Genomic DNA, 17,706 nt, shown 5'->3' with positions numbered 1-17,706 from the left:
ACACAGTAGATATCTCAGATAGGGGGGAGTGAGACCTAAGAGGGTTTTATAAATAAGCATCAACCAGTGTGTCTTGCGACGGGTATACAGAGATGACCAGTTAACAGAGGATTATCGAGTCCAGTGATGTGTCCTATAAGGAGCATTGGTGGCAAATCTGATGGCCGAATGGTGAAGAAAATCTAGCCGCTCGAGAGCACCGTTACCTGCCGATCTGTAAATTAGGTCTCCGTAATCTAGCATGTGTAGGATGGTCATCTGAATCAGTGTTTGGCAGCTAGCGTGAAAGAGGAGTGATTACGATAGAGGAAAGCAAGTCTAGATTTAACCTTAGCCTACAGCTTTGATATGTGCTGAGAGAAGGACAGTCTGTGTTTGGAATTCTGATAGGATCATTTTTTCAATTCAGTATTAAGACTTCTCTTTCAAACTGAAGAGAAACTGAAGAGACTAAAGGAGAAAATTATTACAATTATAGAAAAAAAACATAATTTAATTAAACAAAATATACATCTTTATAAATCCTTAGGCCTTCTCTGAAGGTTCCCCACTGCTTTGTATTCATTACAAAAAGTGAATTGCTTTGCCACATGTTTTTGAAGTATTACTTTAGTGCCTTGTTGCAAACAGGATGCATGTTTTGGAATATTTTTATTCTGTACAAGCTTCCTTCTTTTCACTCTGTCATTTAGGTTAGTATTGTGGAGTAACTACAATGTTGTTTATCCATCCTCAGTGTTCTCCTATCACATCCATTAAACTCTGTAACTGTTTTAAAGTCACCATTGGCCTCATGGTGAAATCCCTGAGCGGTTTCCTTCCTCTCCGGCAACCGAGTTAGGGAGGACGCCTGTATCTTTGTAGTGACTGTAGTGTAATTAATATCTTCACTTCCTTCAAAGGGATAGTCAATGTCTGCTTTTTATGTTTACCCATCTACCAATCGGTGCCCTTCTTTGTGAGGCATTGGAAAACCTCCCTGGACTTTGTGGTTGAATCTGTGTTTGAAATTCACTGCTCGACTGAAGGACCTTACAGATAATTGTATGTGTGGGGTACAGAGAAGTCGTCATAAAAAATAATTTTAAACACTATTATTGCGCACAAAATGAATCCATGCACCTTATTGTGTGAGTTGTTAAGCAAATTTTTACTCCTGAACTTATTTAGACTTGCCATAACAAAGGGGTTGAATACTTATTGACTCAAAATATTTCAGATTTCATTTTTTATTAACTTGTAAATATTTTCAATTCAGGCTGTTACACAACAACATGTGGAGAAAGTCAAGGGGTGTGAAGAGCTGAAGGGCTTTGTAACAGGAGCTAATGTCATAACATCATAGTCCCATTATGTGAGGTTTTATTGGTTGATTAAAGATTGATTTATTAAACTAATATCCTTGTTAACTCAAATACAAATATCAAACATTTAGTACCCTGTGTCAAATTTGGTTCTGATGACACACACACACACACACACACACACACACACACACACACACACACTGTCTCACACACACACACAAACACACACACACTGTCTCTCTCACACACACACACTGTCTCTCTCTATCGCACACACACACACACACACACACACACACACACACACGCACGCACACAGTCTCTCTCTCACACACACACACACACACACACACACACACACACACACACACACACACACACACACACACACACACACACACACACACACACACACACACACACACACACACAGTCTCTCTCACACACACACACACACACATTGTCTCTCTCACACACACACACAGTCTCTCTCTCACACACACACACACACACACACACACACACGCACGCACGCACACTCACACAGTCTCTCTCACACACACACACACACACACACAGTCTCTCACACACACACACACACACTGTCTCTCTCTCACACACACACACACACACACACACACACACACACACACACACACACACACACACACACACACACACACACACACACACACAGTTTGATGAATAGCACGAGAGCCAGTGGTTAATACAGTATTACAGTTTTTCCCAGTTTAAACAGTAAAACTGGCCCGTGAGCACAATGACCCAAACCTGTATCTCATTTAGCAGAACCACACACCAAATCTGCAATGCTACTGGCCCGTGAGGACCAATGACCCAAACCTGTATCACATTTAGCAGAACCACACACCAAATCTGCAATGCTACTGGCCCATGAGGACCAATGACCCAAACCTGTATCACATTTAGCAGAACCAGACACCAAATCTGCAATGCTACTGGCCCATGTTTTGCTTTACACTCAGATTGTAATTCTATAACAGACATTTGGCAAAACACAAACACACAATTCTCTACCTTTGGTACAACCTTCACAACTAAAATGTGTGAGAAGTGAAAATGGAAAGCAACACTGTTCAACAAGCTAAGATCAATTACCAATGGACCTCGTTCACATGTGCAAAAACACTAATTGCGTAAATGTTCACTTTGATAACAGACCTTTTGGTATAAAAAGGCTTCAGGTGAGTAGGCCTGTGTTTTGGAGAACAATGGAGGCAAACTTAGCAGGGAGAGGTGGAAATTAAGGAAATCAAATCAAATGTTATTTGTCACATGCGGCACGAATACAACAGGTTTGGATCTTACCGTGAAATGCCAAACTTCCAAGCCTTTAACCAGTAGTACAAGATAAAGCACAGTAAATACTGTAGAATCCAATACATACTGTAAGGGGAAACAAAGTACATTTTAAAATCTCAATGAGCCCTTCCTGGTTAAATAAAGTTTAAATTAAATAAATAAATAAAAATGTAATGTATGACTGTATGTATGAAATTGGGAACTATACTACTTTGTAACATATGTATCTTGTATACTGTATTACTGTAGTGTTTACTGTACTGTATGAAATTGGGAACTATACTACTTTGTAACATATGTATCTTGTATACTGTATTACTGTAGTGTTTACTGTACTGTATGTTGTTGTTGTTGTTGTAGAACGGGTCTGTTTACAGACCAACAGGAAGCTGCTATTGTGCAAATGATAGTTGAACGTAATGCCATAAGACTGCAGGGAAATCCAACAACAGATTATTGAAAACCCCTGCCATCTTCCATAATCAATTAACTATCACTTAATCAAACTGCTCAAAACGGATAACTACCGAACAAAAATGATGTAGTGCCTAGTTAGTTTTTTCTTGATAACTACATTTTACACAACTCTTAGTACAAAACTCAAAACTCAATGTTGTTTCAAAAGACTTAAGCACATTTTCAATTGAGTAAGTACAACACACAGAATCATACAGTTAGTTTTTCACCAAACTTAATCAGTGTTTCATCTAGAAATACATGTTTTACATTGCAACGTGTGTGCAAATGAAGTAATTGCCTTTCGCAATGCAATGCTCACATTACTTTTCATATGATTTTGTTGTTATTTGTCAAGAATACAATTAATTATCACTTAATCAAACTGCTCAAAACTGCTAACTACTGAATCAAAAGCTACAGTTTTCCTTGATACAATGCTCACACATTACTTTTGAGTTGATTCTCTTCTTTTTTTGTTAAAATACGTTTCTACTATTTCTTAATCTGACTGCTTTTAATTGATGACACTTAAACTTTTGGTAAAAAGTTTTGAGAACTACATAATTGTAAAGGCTGTCGTAGTCGTTCTCCTCCTCAGACGAGGAGGAGCATGGATCGGACCAAGATGCGGATTGGTAAGAGTTCATTATTTAATGGAAAAACAACAAACACTACAAAAACCAACAAACGTGACTAACCCGAAACAGTCCTGTGTGGCCCAAACACTGACACAGGAACAAACACCCACAAAACACAAGTGAAACCCAGGCTGCCTAAGTGTTACGAATCCCACCGAGGATGGTGCCTCTTCCCGTTCGGGCGGCGCTCGGCGGTCGTCGTCTCCGGTCTACTAGCTGCCACCGATCCCCTTTTCTGTTTTCTTTTGAATTTGTCTAATTTGTATCACCTGTTTTGTGTTTAGGGTAGGGGGTTATTTAAACCCAGTTGGCCCGCCGACTTTTGTGCGAGCTTGTTTTTCTGTTTGTGTTGGTGGTGTTGTTATAGTGGATTTCAGTCCTACTTTTATTGGACCATATTTTGACGCGCCTGTTGTTTATGTGGCGTCGCCGTTTATGTGATTATTTCTGGGTGAAATAAATATCCACTCGATTGAGATTACCCTGCTCTCTGCACCTGACTCTTTCATGTCCACCATTGGAACCGTTACAGAAGCCCGCACCAACTATGGAGTCAGCAGAAGCAGCAACCACCCCTCTTCCATCGATGGAGGAGCGTGTCCTTCATCACACCGCCGTTCTCCATCGGATTGGGTCGGCGATGGACATGATGATGGAGAGGATGGAGCGATGGGAGAGGAGTGGTATCCCGACATCTACACCAGCTCCTTCACAGACGTCGCAACCTACTCCTTCAACGTCAGCATCTGGTTCAGGCGCGTTGCGTCTCGCGCTCCCAAGGGAGTACGACGGAGCGGTGGCTGGGTGCCAGGGGTTTTTGCTCCAGTTGGAGCTCTACTTGGCCACCGTTCATCCGACTCCCTCTCCAGAGGGTGTTAGCCTCCTCATCTCCTGTCTGACGGGTAGAGCCCTGGAATGGGCTAACGCGGTCTGGAACGGCCCAGACTCGGTTCGAGACCACTACCCAGAGTTCACCCGCCGCTTTCGGGCCGTATTTGACCACCCCCCAGGAAGGCCGAGCGGTGGGTGAGCGACTGTTCCACCTCAGACAGGAGACGAGGAGTGCGCAAGACTTCGCCTTGGAGTTCCGGACCTTGGCTGCTGGTGCGGGGTGGAATGACAGGGCCCTGATGGATCATTACCGATGTAGCCTTCGGGAGGACGTCCGTCGGGAGCTAGCTTGTCGAGACACTACACTTTCTCTCGATGAGCTCATTGACATGTCTATACGACTGGACAACCTGCTAGCTGCCCGCGGGCGTTCAGAGGGGGTCCTGTCAGTTCCACCTCCCAGCCCTTCCGCTCCAACTCCGATGGAGTTGGGAGGGGCTGCATCTAGGGGGGCCGGAGGAGGAGGCTTCTCTTGCACCTACTGTGGCCGGAGAGGACACACTTCGGACCGGTGCTGGAGGAGTGCCTCTGGGAGTAGAGATGGCAGGCGGAATACTTCTCGGTCACCCCAGGTGAGTAGGCACAAGACTCACCCAGAGCTTCCTGTCGGTCACATGTTTTTGGTTGTTTTTTCCCCTGCGTTTTTCCCCTCTCTCCAGCATAAGGCGCTAGTAGACTCAGGCGCAGCTGGGAGTTTTATGGATCGCGGACTCGCCCGTAAGTTGGGTATTCCGTTGGTGCAGATAGACCCACCTTTCCCTGTGCACTCCTTAGATAGCCGACCGTTAGGGTCAGGGCTGATCAGGGAGGCCACGATTCCGCTGGACATGGTAACGCAGGGGGATCATAGGGAGCAGATTAGTTTCTACCTTATTGATTCACCTGGGTTTCCGGTGGTGTTGGGGGTTCCCTGGCTAGCCATTCACAATCCCCTCATTTCCTGGAGACAGGGAGCTCTTCAGGGGTGGTCAGAGGAGTGTTCAGGTAGGTGTGTGGGAGTTTCCATCGGTGCCACATCGGTGGAGAGTCCAGACCAGGTTTCCACTGTGCGCATTCCCCCAGAATATGCCGATTTGGCTATCGCTTTTAGTAAGAAGAAAGCGACTAAATTACCACCTCATCGACGGTGGGATTGCGTGATAAACCTCCAGGAGAACGCTGCACTTCCCAGGAGTCATGTGTACCCATTGTCACAGGAGGAGACGTTGGCTATGGAGACATATGTCACGGAATCTCTGAGACAGGGGTTCATTCGGCCCTCCATGTCACCCGCCTCCTCGAGTTTCTTTTTTGTGAGAAAGAAGGAGGGAGGTCTGCGTCCGTGCATTGATTATCGAGGTCTAAATTCAATCACAGTGGGATTTAGTTATCCGCTACCTCTCATCGCTACGGCGGTGGAATCATTCCACGGAGCACGTTTTTTCACAAAACTGGACCTCAGGAGCGCGTATAATCTGGTGCGTATTCGGGGAGGAGACGAGTGGAAAACAGCGTTTAGTACCACATCAGGCCACTATGAGTACCTCGTCATGCCGTATGGGTTAAAGAATGCTTCAGCCGTCTTCCAATCCTTTGTAGATGAGATTCTCAGGGACTTGCACGGGCAGGGTGTGGTAGTGTATATTGATGACATCTTGATCTATTCTGCCACACGCGCCGCGCATGTCTCCCTGGTGCGCAGGGTCCTTGGGCGGTTGCTGGAGCATGACCTATACGTCAAGGCTGAGAAATGTGTGTTCTCCAAACAAGCCGTTTCCTTCCTGGGTTATCGCATTTCCACCTCAGGGGTGGTGATGGAGAGTGACCGCGTTAACGCCGTGCGTAATTGGCCGACTCCGACCACGGTAAAGGAGGTGCAGCGGTTTTTAGGGTTTGCCAATTAGTACCGGAGGTTTATCCGGGGTTTTGGCCAAGTGGCGGCACCCATTACCTCACTGCTAAAGGGAGGGCCGGTGCGTCTACAGTGGTCGGCCGAGGCAGAGGGAGCTTTCAACCAGTTGAAGGCACGGTTTACTGAGGCTCCCGTGTTGGCGCATCCGGACCCTTCATTAGCGTTCATAGTGGAGGTGGATGCGTCCGAGGCTGGTGTTGGAGCCGTGCTATCACAGCGCTCGGGCACGCCACCGAAGCTCCGTCCCTGTGCGTTCTTTTCTAAGAAGCTGGGTCCGGCGGAGCGGAACTATGATGTGGGGGACAGGGAGCTACTAGCTATGGTAAAAGCCCTGAAGGTGTGGAGACACTGGCTTGAGGGGGCTAAGTACCCTTTTCTCATCTGGACTGACCACCGCAATCTGGAGTATATCCGAGAGGCGAGGAGACTGAATCCGCGTCAGGCGAGGTGGGCCATGTTCTTCACTCGTTTTAGATTCACGATCTCTTACCGACCAGGTTCCCTCAACACTAAGGCCGACACCTCAACACTAAGGCGCTGTCTCGTCTCTATGACACGGATGACCGGCCCATCGATCCGACTCCCATCCTTCCCGCCTCTTGTCTGGTGGCCCCGGTGGTATGGGAGGTGGACGCGGACATCGAGCGGGCGTTGAGGGTAGAACCTGTGCCGTCCCAGTGTCCGACTGGCCTTAGGTACGTACCGCTTGGTGTCCGTGATCGATTGATTCGGTGGGCTCACACACTACCTTCTTCGGGTCATCCGGGGATTGAGAGGACAGTGCGGGGTCTTAGAGGGAAATACTGGTGGCCCACCTTGGCTAAGGACGTGAGACTCTATGTCTCCTCCTGCTCGGTATGCGCTCAGAGTAAGGCTCCTAGGCACCTACCGAGAGGGAAGTTACAACCCCTTCCGGTTCCACAACGGCCATGGTCTCATCTCTCTGTAGATTTTTTGACTGATCTTCCTCCATCTCAGGGGAACACTACCATTCTGGTCGTTGTGGATCGGTTCTCTAAGTCCTGTCGTCTCCTCCCATTACCTGGTCTCCCTACGGCCCTACAGACTGCGGAGGCTCTATTTACCCACGTCTTCCGGCATTACGGGGTGCCGGAGGACATCGTATCTGATCGAGGTCCCCAGTTCACGTCCCGGGTGTGGAGGTCGTTTATGGAGCGTCTGGGGGTCTCGGTCAGCCTCACCTCTGGGTATCACCCCGAAAGTAATGGGCAGGTGGAAAGAGTGAACCAGGAAGTGGGTAGGTTTCTGAGGTCGTATTGCCAGGACCGGCCAGGAGAATGGGCGAGGTACGTCCCGTGGGCGGAGTTGGCTCAGAACTCACTCCGCCACTCATCAACGAACATGTCGCCCTTCGAATGTGTACTGGGGTACCAGCCGGTCCTGGCTCCGTGGCATCAGAGCCAGACCGACGCTCCTGCGGTGGAGGAGTGGGTACAGCGCTCTAGAGAGACCTGGCGAGCGGTCCAGGACTCTCTCAGGCAGGCCAGTGAACGGCAGAAGAAGAGCGCTGACCGCCACCGCAGTGAGGCCCCTGTGTTCGCACCAGGGGACAGGGTCTGGCTCTCGGCCCGAAACCTGCCCCTCCGCCTGCCCTGCCGGAAGCTGGGGCCGCAGTGTGTGGGGCCATTTAAAGTCCTGAGGAGGATAAACGAGGTGTGTTATAGGTTACAACTTCCCTCTTACTATCGTATTAACCCCTCGTTTCATGTGTCTCTCCTCAGGCCGGTGGTAGCTGGTCCCCTGCAGGAAGGTGAGGTACCGGAGGTCCCTCCTCCCCCTCTCGACATCGAGGGGTCCCCGGCGTATAGGATACGAGCCATTCTGGACTCAAGACGCCGGGTGAGGGGCCTGCAGTACCTCGGAGGGGAGGGGTACGGTCCGGAGGAGAGATGCTGGGTACCGGTGGGGGACATTTTGGATCCGTCCCTCTTGAAGGACTTTCACCGCCTACATCCGGATCGCCCTGCTCCTCGTCCTCCGGGTCGTCCTCGAGGCCGGGGTCGGCGCGCTGCGGGAGCCGCGCGTCGGGAGGGGGGTACTGTTATGAATCCCGCCGAGGATGGTGCCTCTTCCCGTTCGGGCGGCGCTCGGCGGTCGTCGTCTCCGGTCTACTAGCTGCCACCGATCCCCTTTTCTGTTTTCTTTTGAGTTTGTCTAATTTGTATCACCTGTTTTGTGTTTAGGGTAGGGGGTTATTTAAACCCAGTTGGCCCGCCGACTTTTGTGCGGGCTTGTTTTTCTGTTTGTGTTGGTGGTGTTGTTATAGTGGATTTCAGTCCTACTTTTATTGGACCATATTTTGACGCGCCTGTTGTTTATGTGGCGTCGCCGTTTATGTGATTATTTCTGGGTGAAATAAATATCCACTCGATTGAGATTACCCTGCTCTCTGCACCTGACTCTTTCATGTCCACCATTGGAACCGTTACACTAAGTATGATTGTCAATCAGGGACAACGATTGACAGCTGTCTCTGATTGAGAATCATACCAGGCCGAACACAAAACCCCAACATAGAAAAACACACATAGACAACCCCACCCAACTCACGCCCTGACCAACTAAATAAATACAAAAACAAAGGAAAACAGGTCAGGAACGTGACAATAATGAAAATGATCACTACATGACCAAAAGTATGTGGAACCTACAGTTGAAGTCAGAAGTTTACATACACTTAAGTTGGAGTCATTAAAACTCGTTTTCAACCACTCCACAAATGTCTTGTTAACAAACTATAGTTTTGGCAAGTCGGTTAGGACATCTACTTTGTGCATGACACAAGTCATTTTTCCAACAATTGTTTACAGACAGATTATTTCACTGTATCACAATATATATTTCACTTATAAATCTGGTTCATCCTTGGGAGCAATTTCCAAACGCCTGAAGGTACCTCGTTCATCTGTACAAGCAATTGTACGCAAGTATAAACACCATGGGACCACGCAGCCGTCATACCACTCAGGAAGGAGACGCGTTCTGTCTCCTAGAGATGAATGTACTTTGGTGCGAAAAGTGCAAATCAATCCCAGAAAAAAAGCATAGGACCTTGTGAAGATGCTGGAGGAAACAGGTACTAAAGTATCTATATCCACAGTAAAACGAGTCCTATATCGACATAACCTGAAAGGCCACTCAGCAAGGAAGAAGCCACTGCTCCAAAACCACCATAAAAAAGCCAGACTACGGTTTGCAACTGCACACGGGGACAAAAAAAATATTTTTTGGAGAAATGTCCTCTGGTCTGATGAAACTGAAATAGAACTGTTTGGCCATAATGACCATTGTTATGTTTGGAGGAAAAATGGGGATGCTTGCAAGCTGAAGAACACCATCCCAACCGTGAAGCACGGGTGTGGCAGCATCATGCTGTGGGGGTGCTTTGCTGCAGGAGGGACTGGTGCACTTCACAAAAAGATGGCATCATGAGGGAGGAAAATTATGTGGATATATTGAAGCAACATCTCAAGACATCAGTCAGGAAGTTAAAGCTTGGTCGCAAATGGGTCTTCCAAATGGACAATGACCCCAAGCATACTTCCAAAGTTGTGGCAAAATGGCTTAAGGACAACAAAGTCAAGGTATTGGAGTGGCCATCACAAAGCCCTGACCTCAATCCTATAGAAAATCTGTGAGCAAAACTGAAAAAGCGTGTGCGAGCAAGGAGGCCTACAAACCTGACTCAGTTACACCAGCTCTGTCAGGAGGAATGGGCCAAAATTCACCCAACTTATTGTGGGAAGTTAAATAATTTAAAGGCAATGCTACCAAATACTAATTGAGTGTATGTAAACTTCTGACCCACTGGGAATGTGATGAAAGATATTAAAGCTGAAATAAATCATTCTCTCTACTATTATTCTGAGATTTCATATTCTTAAAATAAAATGGTGATCCTAACTGACCTAAAACAGATCATTTTTACTGGGATTAAATGTCAGGAATTGTGAAAAACTGAGTTTAAATGTATTTGGCTAAGGTATATGTAAACTTCCGACTTCAACTGTATTTGTCAAACATCTCATTCCAAAATGGTGGGCATTAATATGGAGTTGGTCCCCCGTTGCTGCTATAACAGCCTCCACTCTTCTGGGAAGGCATTAATATGGAGTTGGTCCCCCCCGTTGCTGCTATAACAGCCTCCACTCTTCTGGGAAGGCATTAATATGGAGTTGGTCCCCCCGTTGCTGCTATAACAGCCTCCACTCTTCTGGGAAGGCATTAATATGGAGTTGGTCCCCCCCGTTGCTGCTATAACAGCCTCCACTCTTCTGGGAAGGCATTAATATGGAGTTGGTCCCCCCCGTTGCTGCTATAACAGCCTCCACTCTTCTGGGAAGGCATTAATATGGAGTTGGTCCCCCCGTTGCTGCTATAACAGCCTCCACTCTTCTGGGAAGGCATTAATATGGAGTTGGTCCCCCCCGTTGCTGCTATAACAGCCTCCACTCTTCTGGGAAGGCATTAATATGGAGTTGGTCCCCCTTTGCTGCTATAACAGCCTCCACTCTTCTGGGAAGGCATTAATATGGAGTTGGTCCCCCCCGTTGCTGCTATAACAGCCTCCACTCTTCTGGGAAGGCATTAATATGGAGTTGGTCCCCCGTTGCTTCTATAACAGCCTCCACTCTTCTGGGAAGGCATTAATATGGAGTTGGTCCCCCCTTTGCTTCTATAACAGCCTCCACTCTTCTGGGAAGGCATTAATATGGAGTTGGTCCCCCCTTTGCTGCTATAACAGCCTCCACTCTTCTGGGAAGGCTTTAATATGGAGTTGGTCCCCCCGTTGCTTCTATAACAGCCTCCACTCTTCTGGGAAGGCATTAATATAGAGTTGGTCCCCCCGTTGCTTCTATAACAGCCTCCACTCTTCTGGGAAGGCTTTAATATGGAGTTGGTCCCCCCCGTTGCTTCTATAACAGCCTCCACTCTTCTGGGAAGGCATTAATATGGAGTTGGTCCCCCCCGTTGCTGCTATAACAGCCTCCACTCTTCTGGGAAGGCTTTAATATGGAGTTGGTCCCCCCCGTTGCTTCTATAACAGCCTCCACTCTTCTGGGAAGGCATTAATATAGAGTTGGTCCCCCCGTTGCTTCTATAACAGCCTCCACTCTTCTGGGAAGGCTTTAATATGGAGTTGGTCCCCCCCGTTGCTTCTATAACAGCCTCCACTCTTCTGGGAAGGCATTAATATGGAGTTGGTCCCCCCCGTTGCTGCTATAACAGCCTCCACTCTTCTGGGAAGGCATTAATATGGAGTTGGTCCCCCCCGTTGCTGCTATAACAGCCTCCACTCTTCTGGGAAGGCATTAATATGGAGTTGGTCCCCCCCGTTGCTTCTATAACAGCCTCCACTCTTCTGGGAAGGCATTAATATGGAGTTGGTCCCCCCCGTTGCTTCTATAACAGCCTCCACTCTTCTGGGAAGGCATTAATATGGAGTTGGTCCCCCCCGTTGCTGCTATAACAGCCTCCACTCTTCTGGGAAGGCATTAATATGGAGTTGGTCCCCCCCGTTGCTTCTATAACAGCCTCCACTCTTCTGGGAAGGCATTAATATAGAGTTGGTCCCCCCCGTTGCTTCTATAACAGCCTCCACTCTTCTGGGAAGGCATTAATATGGAGTTGGTCCCCCCCGTTGCTTCTATAACAGCCTCCACTCTTCTGGGAAGGCATTAATATGGAGTTGGTCCCCCCCGTTGCTTCTATAACAGCCTCCACTCTTCTGGGAAGGCATTAATATAGAGTTGGTCCCCCCCGTTGCTTCTATAACAGCCTCCACTCTTCTGGGAAGGCATTAATATGGAGTTGGTCCCCCCCGTTGCTTCTATAACAGCCTCCACTCTTCTGGGAAGGCATTAATATGGAGTTGGTCCCCCCCGTTGCTTCTATAACAGCCTCCACTCTTCTGGGAAGGCTTTCACTAGATTTTTTAATATATATTTTTATTTAACCTTTATTTAACTAGGCAAATCAGTTAAGAACAAGTTCTTATTTACAATGACGGCCTACCCCAGCCAAACCTGGACGACGCTGGGCCAATTGTGCGCCGCTATATGGGTCTACCCCATCTCCCCACAGGTGTGATTACTACCTCTGAGGGTTTAGAGCTTGAGGTAGTCACCTCATACAAGTACTTGGGAGTATGGCTAGACGGTGTACTGTCCTTCTCTCAGCACATATCAAAGCTGCAGGCTACAGTTAAATCTTAGACTTGGTTTCCTCTATCGTAATCACTCCTCTTTCACCCCAGCTGCCAAATTAACCCTGATTCAGATGACCATCCTACCCATGCTAGATTACGGAGTAGTAATTTATAGATCGGCAGGTAAGGGTGCTCTCAAGCGGCTAGATGTTCTTTACCAATTGGTCATCAGATTTGCCACCAATGCTCCTTATAGGACACATCACTGCACTCTATACTCCTCTGTAAACTGGTCATCTCTGTATACCCGTCGCAAGATACACTGGTTGATGCTTATTTATAAAACCCTCTTCGACCTCACTCCCCCCTGTCTGAGATATCTACTGCAGCCCTCATCCTCCACATACAACACCCGTTCTGCCAGTCACATTCTGTTAAAGGTCCCCAAAGCACACACATCCCTGGGTCGTTCCTCTTTTCAGTTCGCTGCAGCTAGCGACTGGAACGAGCTGCAACAAACACTCAAACTGGACAGTTTTATCACAATCTCTTCATTCAAAGACTCAATCATTGACACTCTTACTGACAGTTGTGGCTGCTTTGTGTGATGTATTGTTGTCTCTACCTTCTTGCCCTTTGTGCTGTTATCTGTGCCCAATAATGTTTGTACCATGTTTTGTGCTGCTACCATGTTGTGTTGCTACCATGTTGTTGTCATGTTGTGTTGCTAGCATGTTGTTGTCATGTTGTGTTGCTACCATGCTGTGTTATCATGTGTTGCTGCCTTGCTATGTTGTTGGCTTAGGTCTCTCTTTATGTAGTGTTGTCTCTCTTGTCGTGATGTGTGTTTTGTCCTATATTTATATATACAGTGGGGAGAACAAGTATTTGATACACTGCCGATTTTGCCGATTTTCCTACTTACGAAGCATGTAGAGGTCTGTAATTTTTATCATAGGTACACTTCAACTGTGAGAGACGGAATCTAAAACAAAAATCCCGAAAATCACATTGTATGATTTTTAAGTAATTAATTCGCATTTTATTGCATGACATAAGTATTTGATACATCAGAAAAGCATAACTTAATATTTGGTACAGAATCCTTTGTTTGCAATTACAGAGATCATACGTTTCCTGTAGTTCTTGACCAGGTTTGCACACACTGCAGCAGGGATTTTGGCCCACTCCTCCATACAGACCTTCTCCAGATCCTTCAGGTTTCGGGGCTGTCGCTGGGCAATACGGACTTTCAGCTCCCTCCAAAGATTTTCTATTGGGTTCAGGTCTGGAGACTGGCTAGGCCACTCCAGGACCTTGAGATACTTCTTACGGAGCCACTCCTTAGTTGCCCTGGCTGTGTGTTTCGGGTCGTTGTCATGCTGGAAGACCCAGCCACGACCCATCATCAATGCTCTTACTGAGGGAAGGAGGTTGTTGGCTAAGATCTCGCAATACATGGCCCCATCCACCCTCCCCTCAATACGGTGCAGTCGTCCTGTCCCCTTTGCAGAAAAGCATCCCCAAAGAATGATGTTTCCACCTCCATGCTTCACGGTTGGGATGGTGTTCTTGGGGTTGTACTCATCCTTCTTCTTCCTCCAAACACGGCGAGTGGAGTTTAGACCAAAAAGCTCTATTTTTGAATCATCAGACCACATGACCTTCTCCCATTCCTCCTCTGGATCATCCAGATGGTCATTGGCAAACTTCAGACGGGCCTGGACATGCGCCTGCTTGAGCAGGGGGACCTTGTGTGCGCTGCAGGATTTTAATCCATGACGGCGTAGTGTGTTACTAATGGTTTTCTTTGAGACTGTGGTCCCAGCTCTCTTCAGGTCATTGACCAGGTCCTGCCGTGTAGTTCTGGGCTGATCCCTCACCTTCCTCATGATCATTGATGCCCCACGAGGTGAGATCTTGCATGGAGCCCCAGACCGAGGGTGATTGACCATCATCTTGAACTTCTTCTATTTTCTTCTATTTTCTAATAATTGCGCCAACAGTTGTTGCCTTCTCACCAAGCTGCTTGCCTATTGTCCTGTAGCCCATCCCAGCCTTGTGCAGGTCTACAATTTTATCCCTGATGTCCTTACACAGCTCTCTGGTCTTGGCCATTGTGGAGAGGTTGGAGTCTGTTTGATTGAGTGTGTGGACAGGTGTCTTTTATACAGGTAACGAGTTCAAACAGGTGCAGTTAATACAGGTAATGAGTGGAGAACAGGAGGGCTTCTTAAAGAAAAACTAACAGGTCTGTGAGAGCCGGAATTCTTACTGGTTGGTAGGTTTTCAAATACTTATGTCATGCAATAAAATGCAAATGAATTACTTAAAAATCATACAATGTGATTTTCTGGATTTTTTTTCCTGGATTCCGTCTCTCACAGTTGAAGTGTACCTATGATAAAAATTACAGACCTCTACATGCTTTGTAAGTAGGAAAACCTGCAAAATCGTCAGTGTATCAAATACTTGTTCTCCCCACTGTATATATTTATTTTTAATTCCAGCCCCCGTCCCCGCAGGAGGCCTTTTACCTTTTGGTAGGCCGTCATTGTAAATAAGAATTTGTTCTTAAGTGACTTCCCTTGTTAAATAAATGTTAAATAAAATAAATAAAAATACCAATCACGGCCGGTTGTGATACAGCCTCGATGTTGGAGCATTGCTGCAGAGACTTGCTTCCATTCAGCCACAAGAGCATTAGTGAGTGCCTAGTGTTGTTGGGCGATTAGGCCTGGCTCGCAGTCGAAGTTCCTATTCATTACAAAGCTGTTCGATGGGGTTGAGGTCAGGGCTCTGTGCAGGCCAGTCAAGTTCTTCCACACAAATCTCGACAAACCATTTCTGTATAGACCTCACTTTGTGCACAGTGGCATTGTCGTGCTGAAACAGGAAAGGGCTTTCCCCAAACTGTTGCCACAAAGTTAGATTCGCAGAATCGTCTACAATGTCATTGTATGCTGTAGTGTTAAGATTTTCTTTCACTGGAACTAAGGGGCCCGAACAATGAAAAACAGCCCCAGACCATTATTCTTCCTCTACCAAACTTTACAGTTGGCACTATACATTCGCCAAACCCAGATTCGTCTGTCGGACTGCCAGATGGTGAAGCGTGATTCAGAGTCCAATGGCGGCGAGCTTTACACCACTCCAGCCGACGCTTGGCATTGCGCATGGTGATCTTAGGCTTGTGTGCGGCTGTTCGGCCATGGAAACCCATTTCATGAAGCTCCTGACTAACAGTTATTTTGCTGACGTTGCTTCCAGAGGCAGTTTGGGACTCGGTAGTGAGTATTGCAACCCGAGGACAGCCGATTTTTATGCGTTACACGCTTTAGCACTCAGCGGTCTAAGGCACTGCATCTCAGTGCCAGAGGTGACACTACAGTCCCTGGTTCGAATCCAGGCTGAATCACATCCGGCCGTGATTGGGAGTCACACAATTGGGCCGGGGTAGGCTGTCATTGTAATTAAGTAATTGTTCTTAATTGACATGCCTGGTTAAATAAAAAAAACGAAAGTGACAACAATCCACACATTTTGGTTTGAGACCCCAGCGGGAATCGAACTCACAACTCTGGTGTTGCCAGCGCCATTCTCTTATGAATGGCGCCACGTACAGGACCACTACAATACAGGAGTACAATACAATACAAAATAAAACACAATACACGATTACAATACAGGTGGAAGATGTATGACATCCCCGTCCCACCCTCCTTCAGGACGAGGCATACAATGATTTCAATTCAGACCTATGTCAGGCTTGGATTCGCCACGCCACAAGGGGTTTCCCCAGTTGCATGAACAATGAGGATATTTACAGCCATTTCGATGATAATCTATGGCCACATGCTCAAGACAGGCTTGATGCAAACTAGTGCCTGCTAAACATGAGGTTTTTCCAATCAAGTTGTAGAAAACATCTCAAGGATGATCAATGGAAACAGAATGCGCCTGAGGTCAATTTCGAGTCTCATAGCAAAAAGATCTGAGTACGTACACTACCAGTCATAAGTTTTGGACACCTACTCATTAAAGGGTTTTTCTTTATTTTTACTATTTTCTACATTATAGATTAATAGTGAAGACATTAAAACTATGAAATAACACATATGGAATCATGTAGTAACCAAAAAAGTGTTAAACAAATCAAAATATATTTTTGATTTTAGATTCTTCAAAGTAGACACTGTCATTGTTATTGTAGGCCGTTATTATAAATAAGAATTTGTTCTTAACTGAATTGCCTAGTTAAATAAAGGTTAAATTAAAAAAATTAAGAAAAGCCACCCTTTGCCTTGATCACAGCTTTACACATTCTTGGCATTCTCTCATGTAGAAAATAGTAAAAATAAAGAAAAACCCTGGTGTGTCCAAACATTTAACTGGTACTGTATGTAAATAAGGTATTTCTTTTTTAAAAGTTGTAATAAATTTGCAAAAAAAAAAGTTTTCGCTTTGTCATTTTGCTGTGTGTAGATTGATGAGGAAAATACATTTTAGAATAAGACTGTAACGTATCAAAATGTGGAAAACGTCAAGGGGTCTGAATACTTACCAAATGCACTGAATGGGCTCCCAATCACGGCCGGATGTGATTCAGCCTGGATTCAAACCAGCGTGTCTGTAGTGACGCCTCTAGCACTGCGATGCAGTGTCTTGGACCGCTGCGCCACTGGGGAACCCTATTAATGATCAAGTAGAAGATAAAACCGGCAGGCTCTGGACCTCGTAGGGTCAGAGTTGAATACCCCTGATGTAGAGATAACCATGGCTGTAGCCTGGTGTCCCAGATATGTTTGCGCTGTGATGACAACTCCTACCAAGCTAGGAGGGTTGGTCTAACCCTCACAAAAAAATGTATTTCCACGTAAATAGACAATAAAGTTATCGTTAAAGACCTATTGTATTGTATTAGCTTGTATCTTCATCTGATGTACACACATCTGATGTCCCTATAAGAGAACCCTTTTTGGTTCCCAGGAGAATCATTTCGGGTTC

This window comes from Salvelinus alpinus, chromosome 28 (assembly GCF_045679555.1).
Source record: "Salvelinus alpinus chromosome 28, SLU_Salpinus.1, whole genome shotgun sequence".
NCBI classification, from domain to species: Eukaryota; Metazoa; Chordata; class Actinopteri; order Salmoniformes; family Salmonidae; genus Salvelinus; species Salvelinus alpinus.
Note: the sequence above shows the minus strand (reverse complement) of the source record.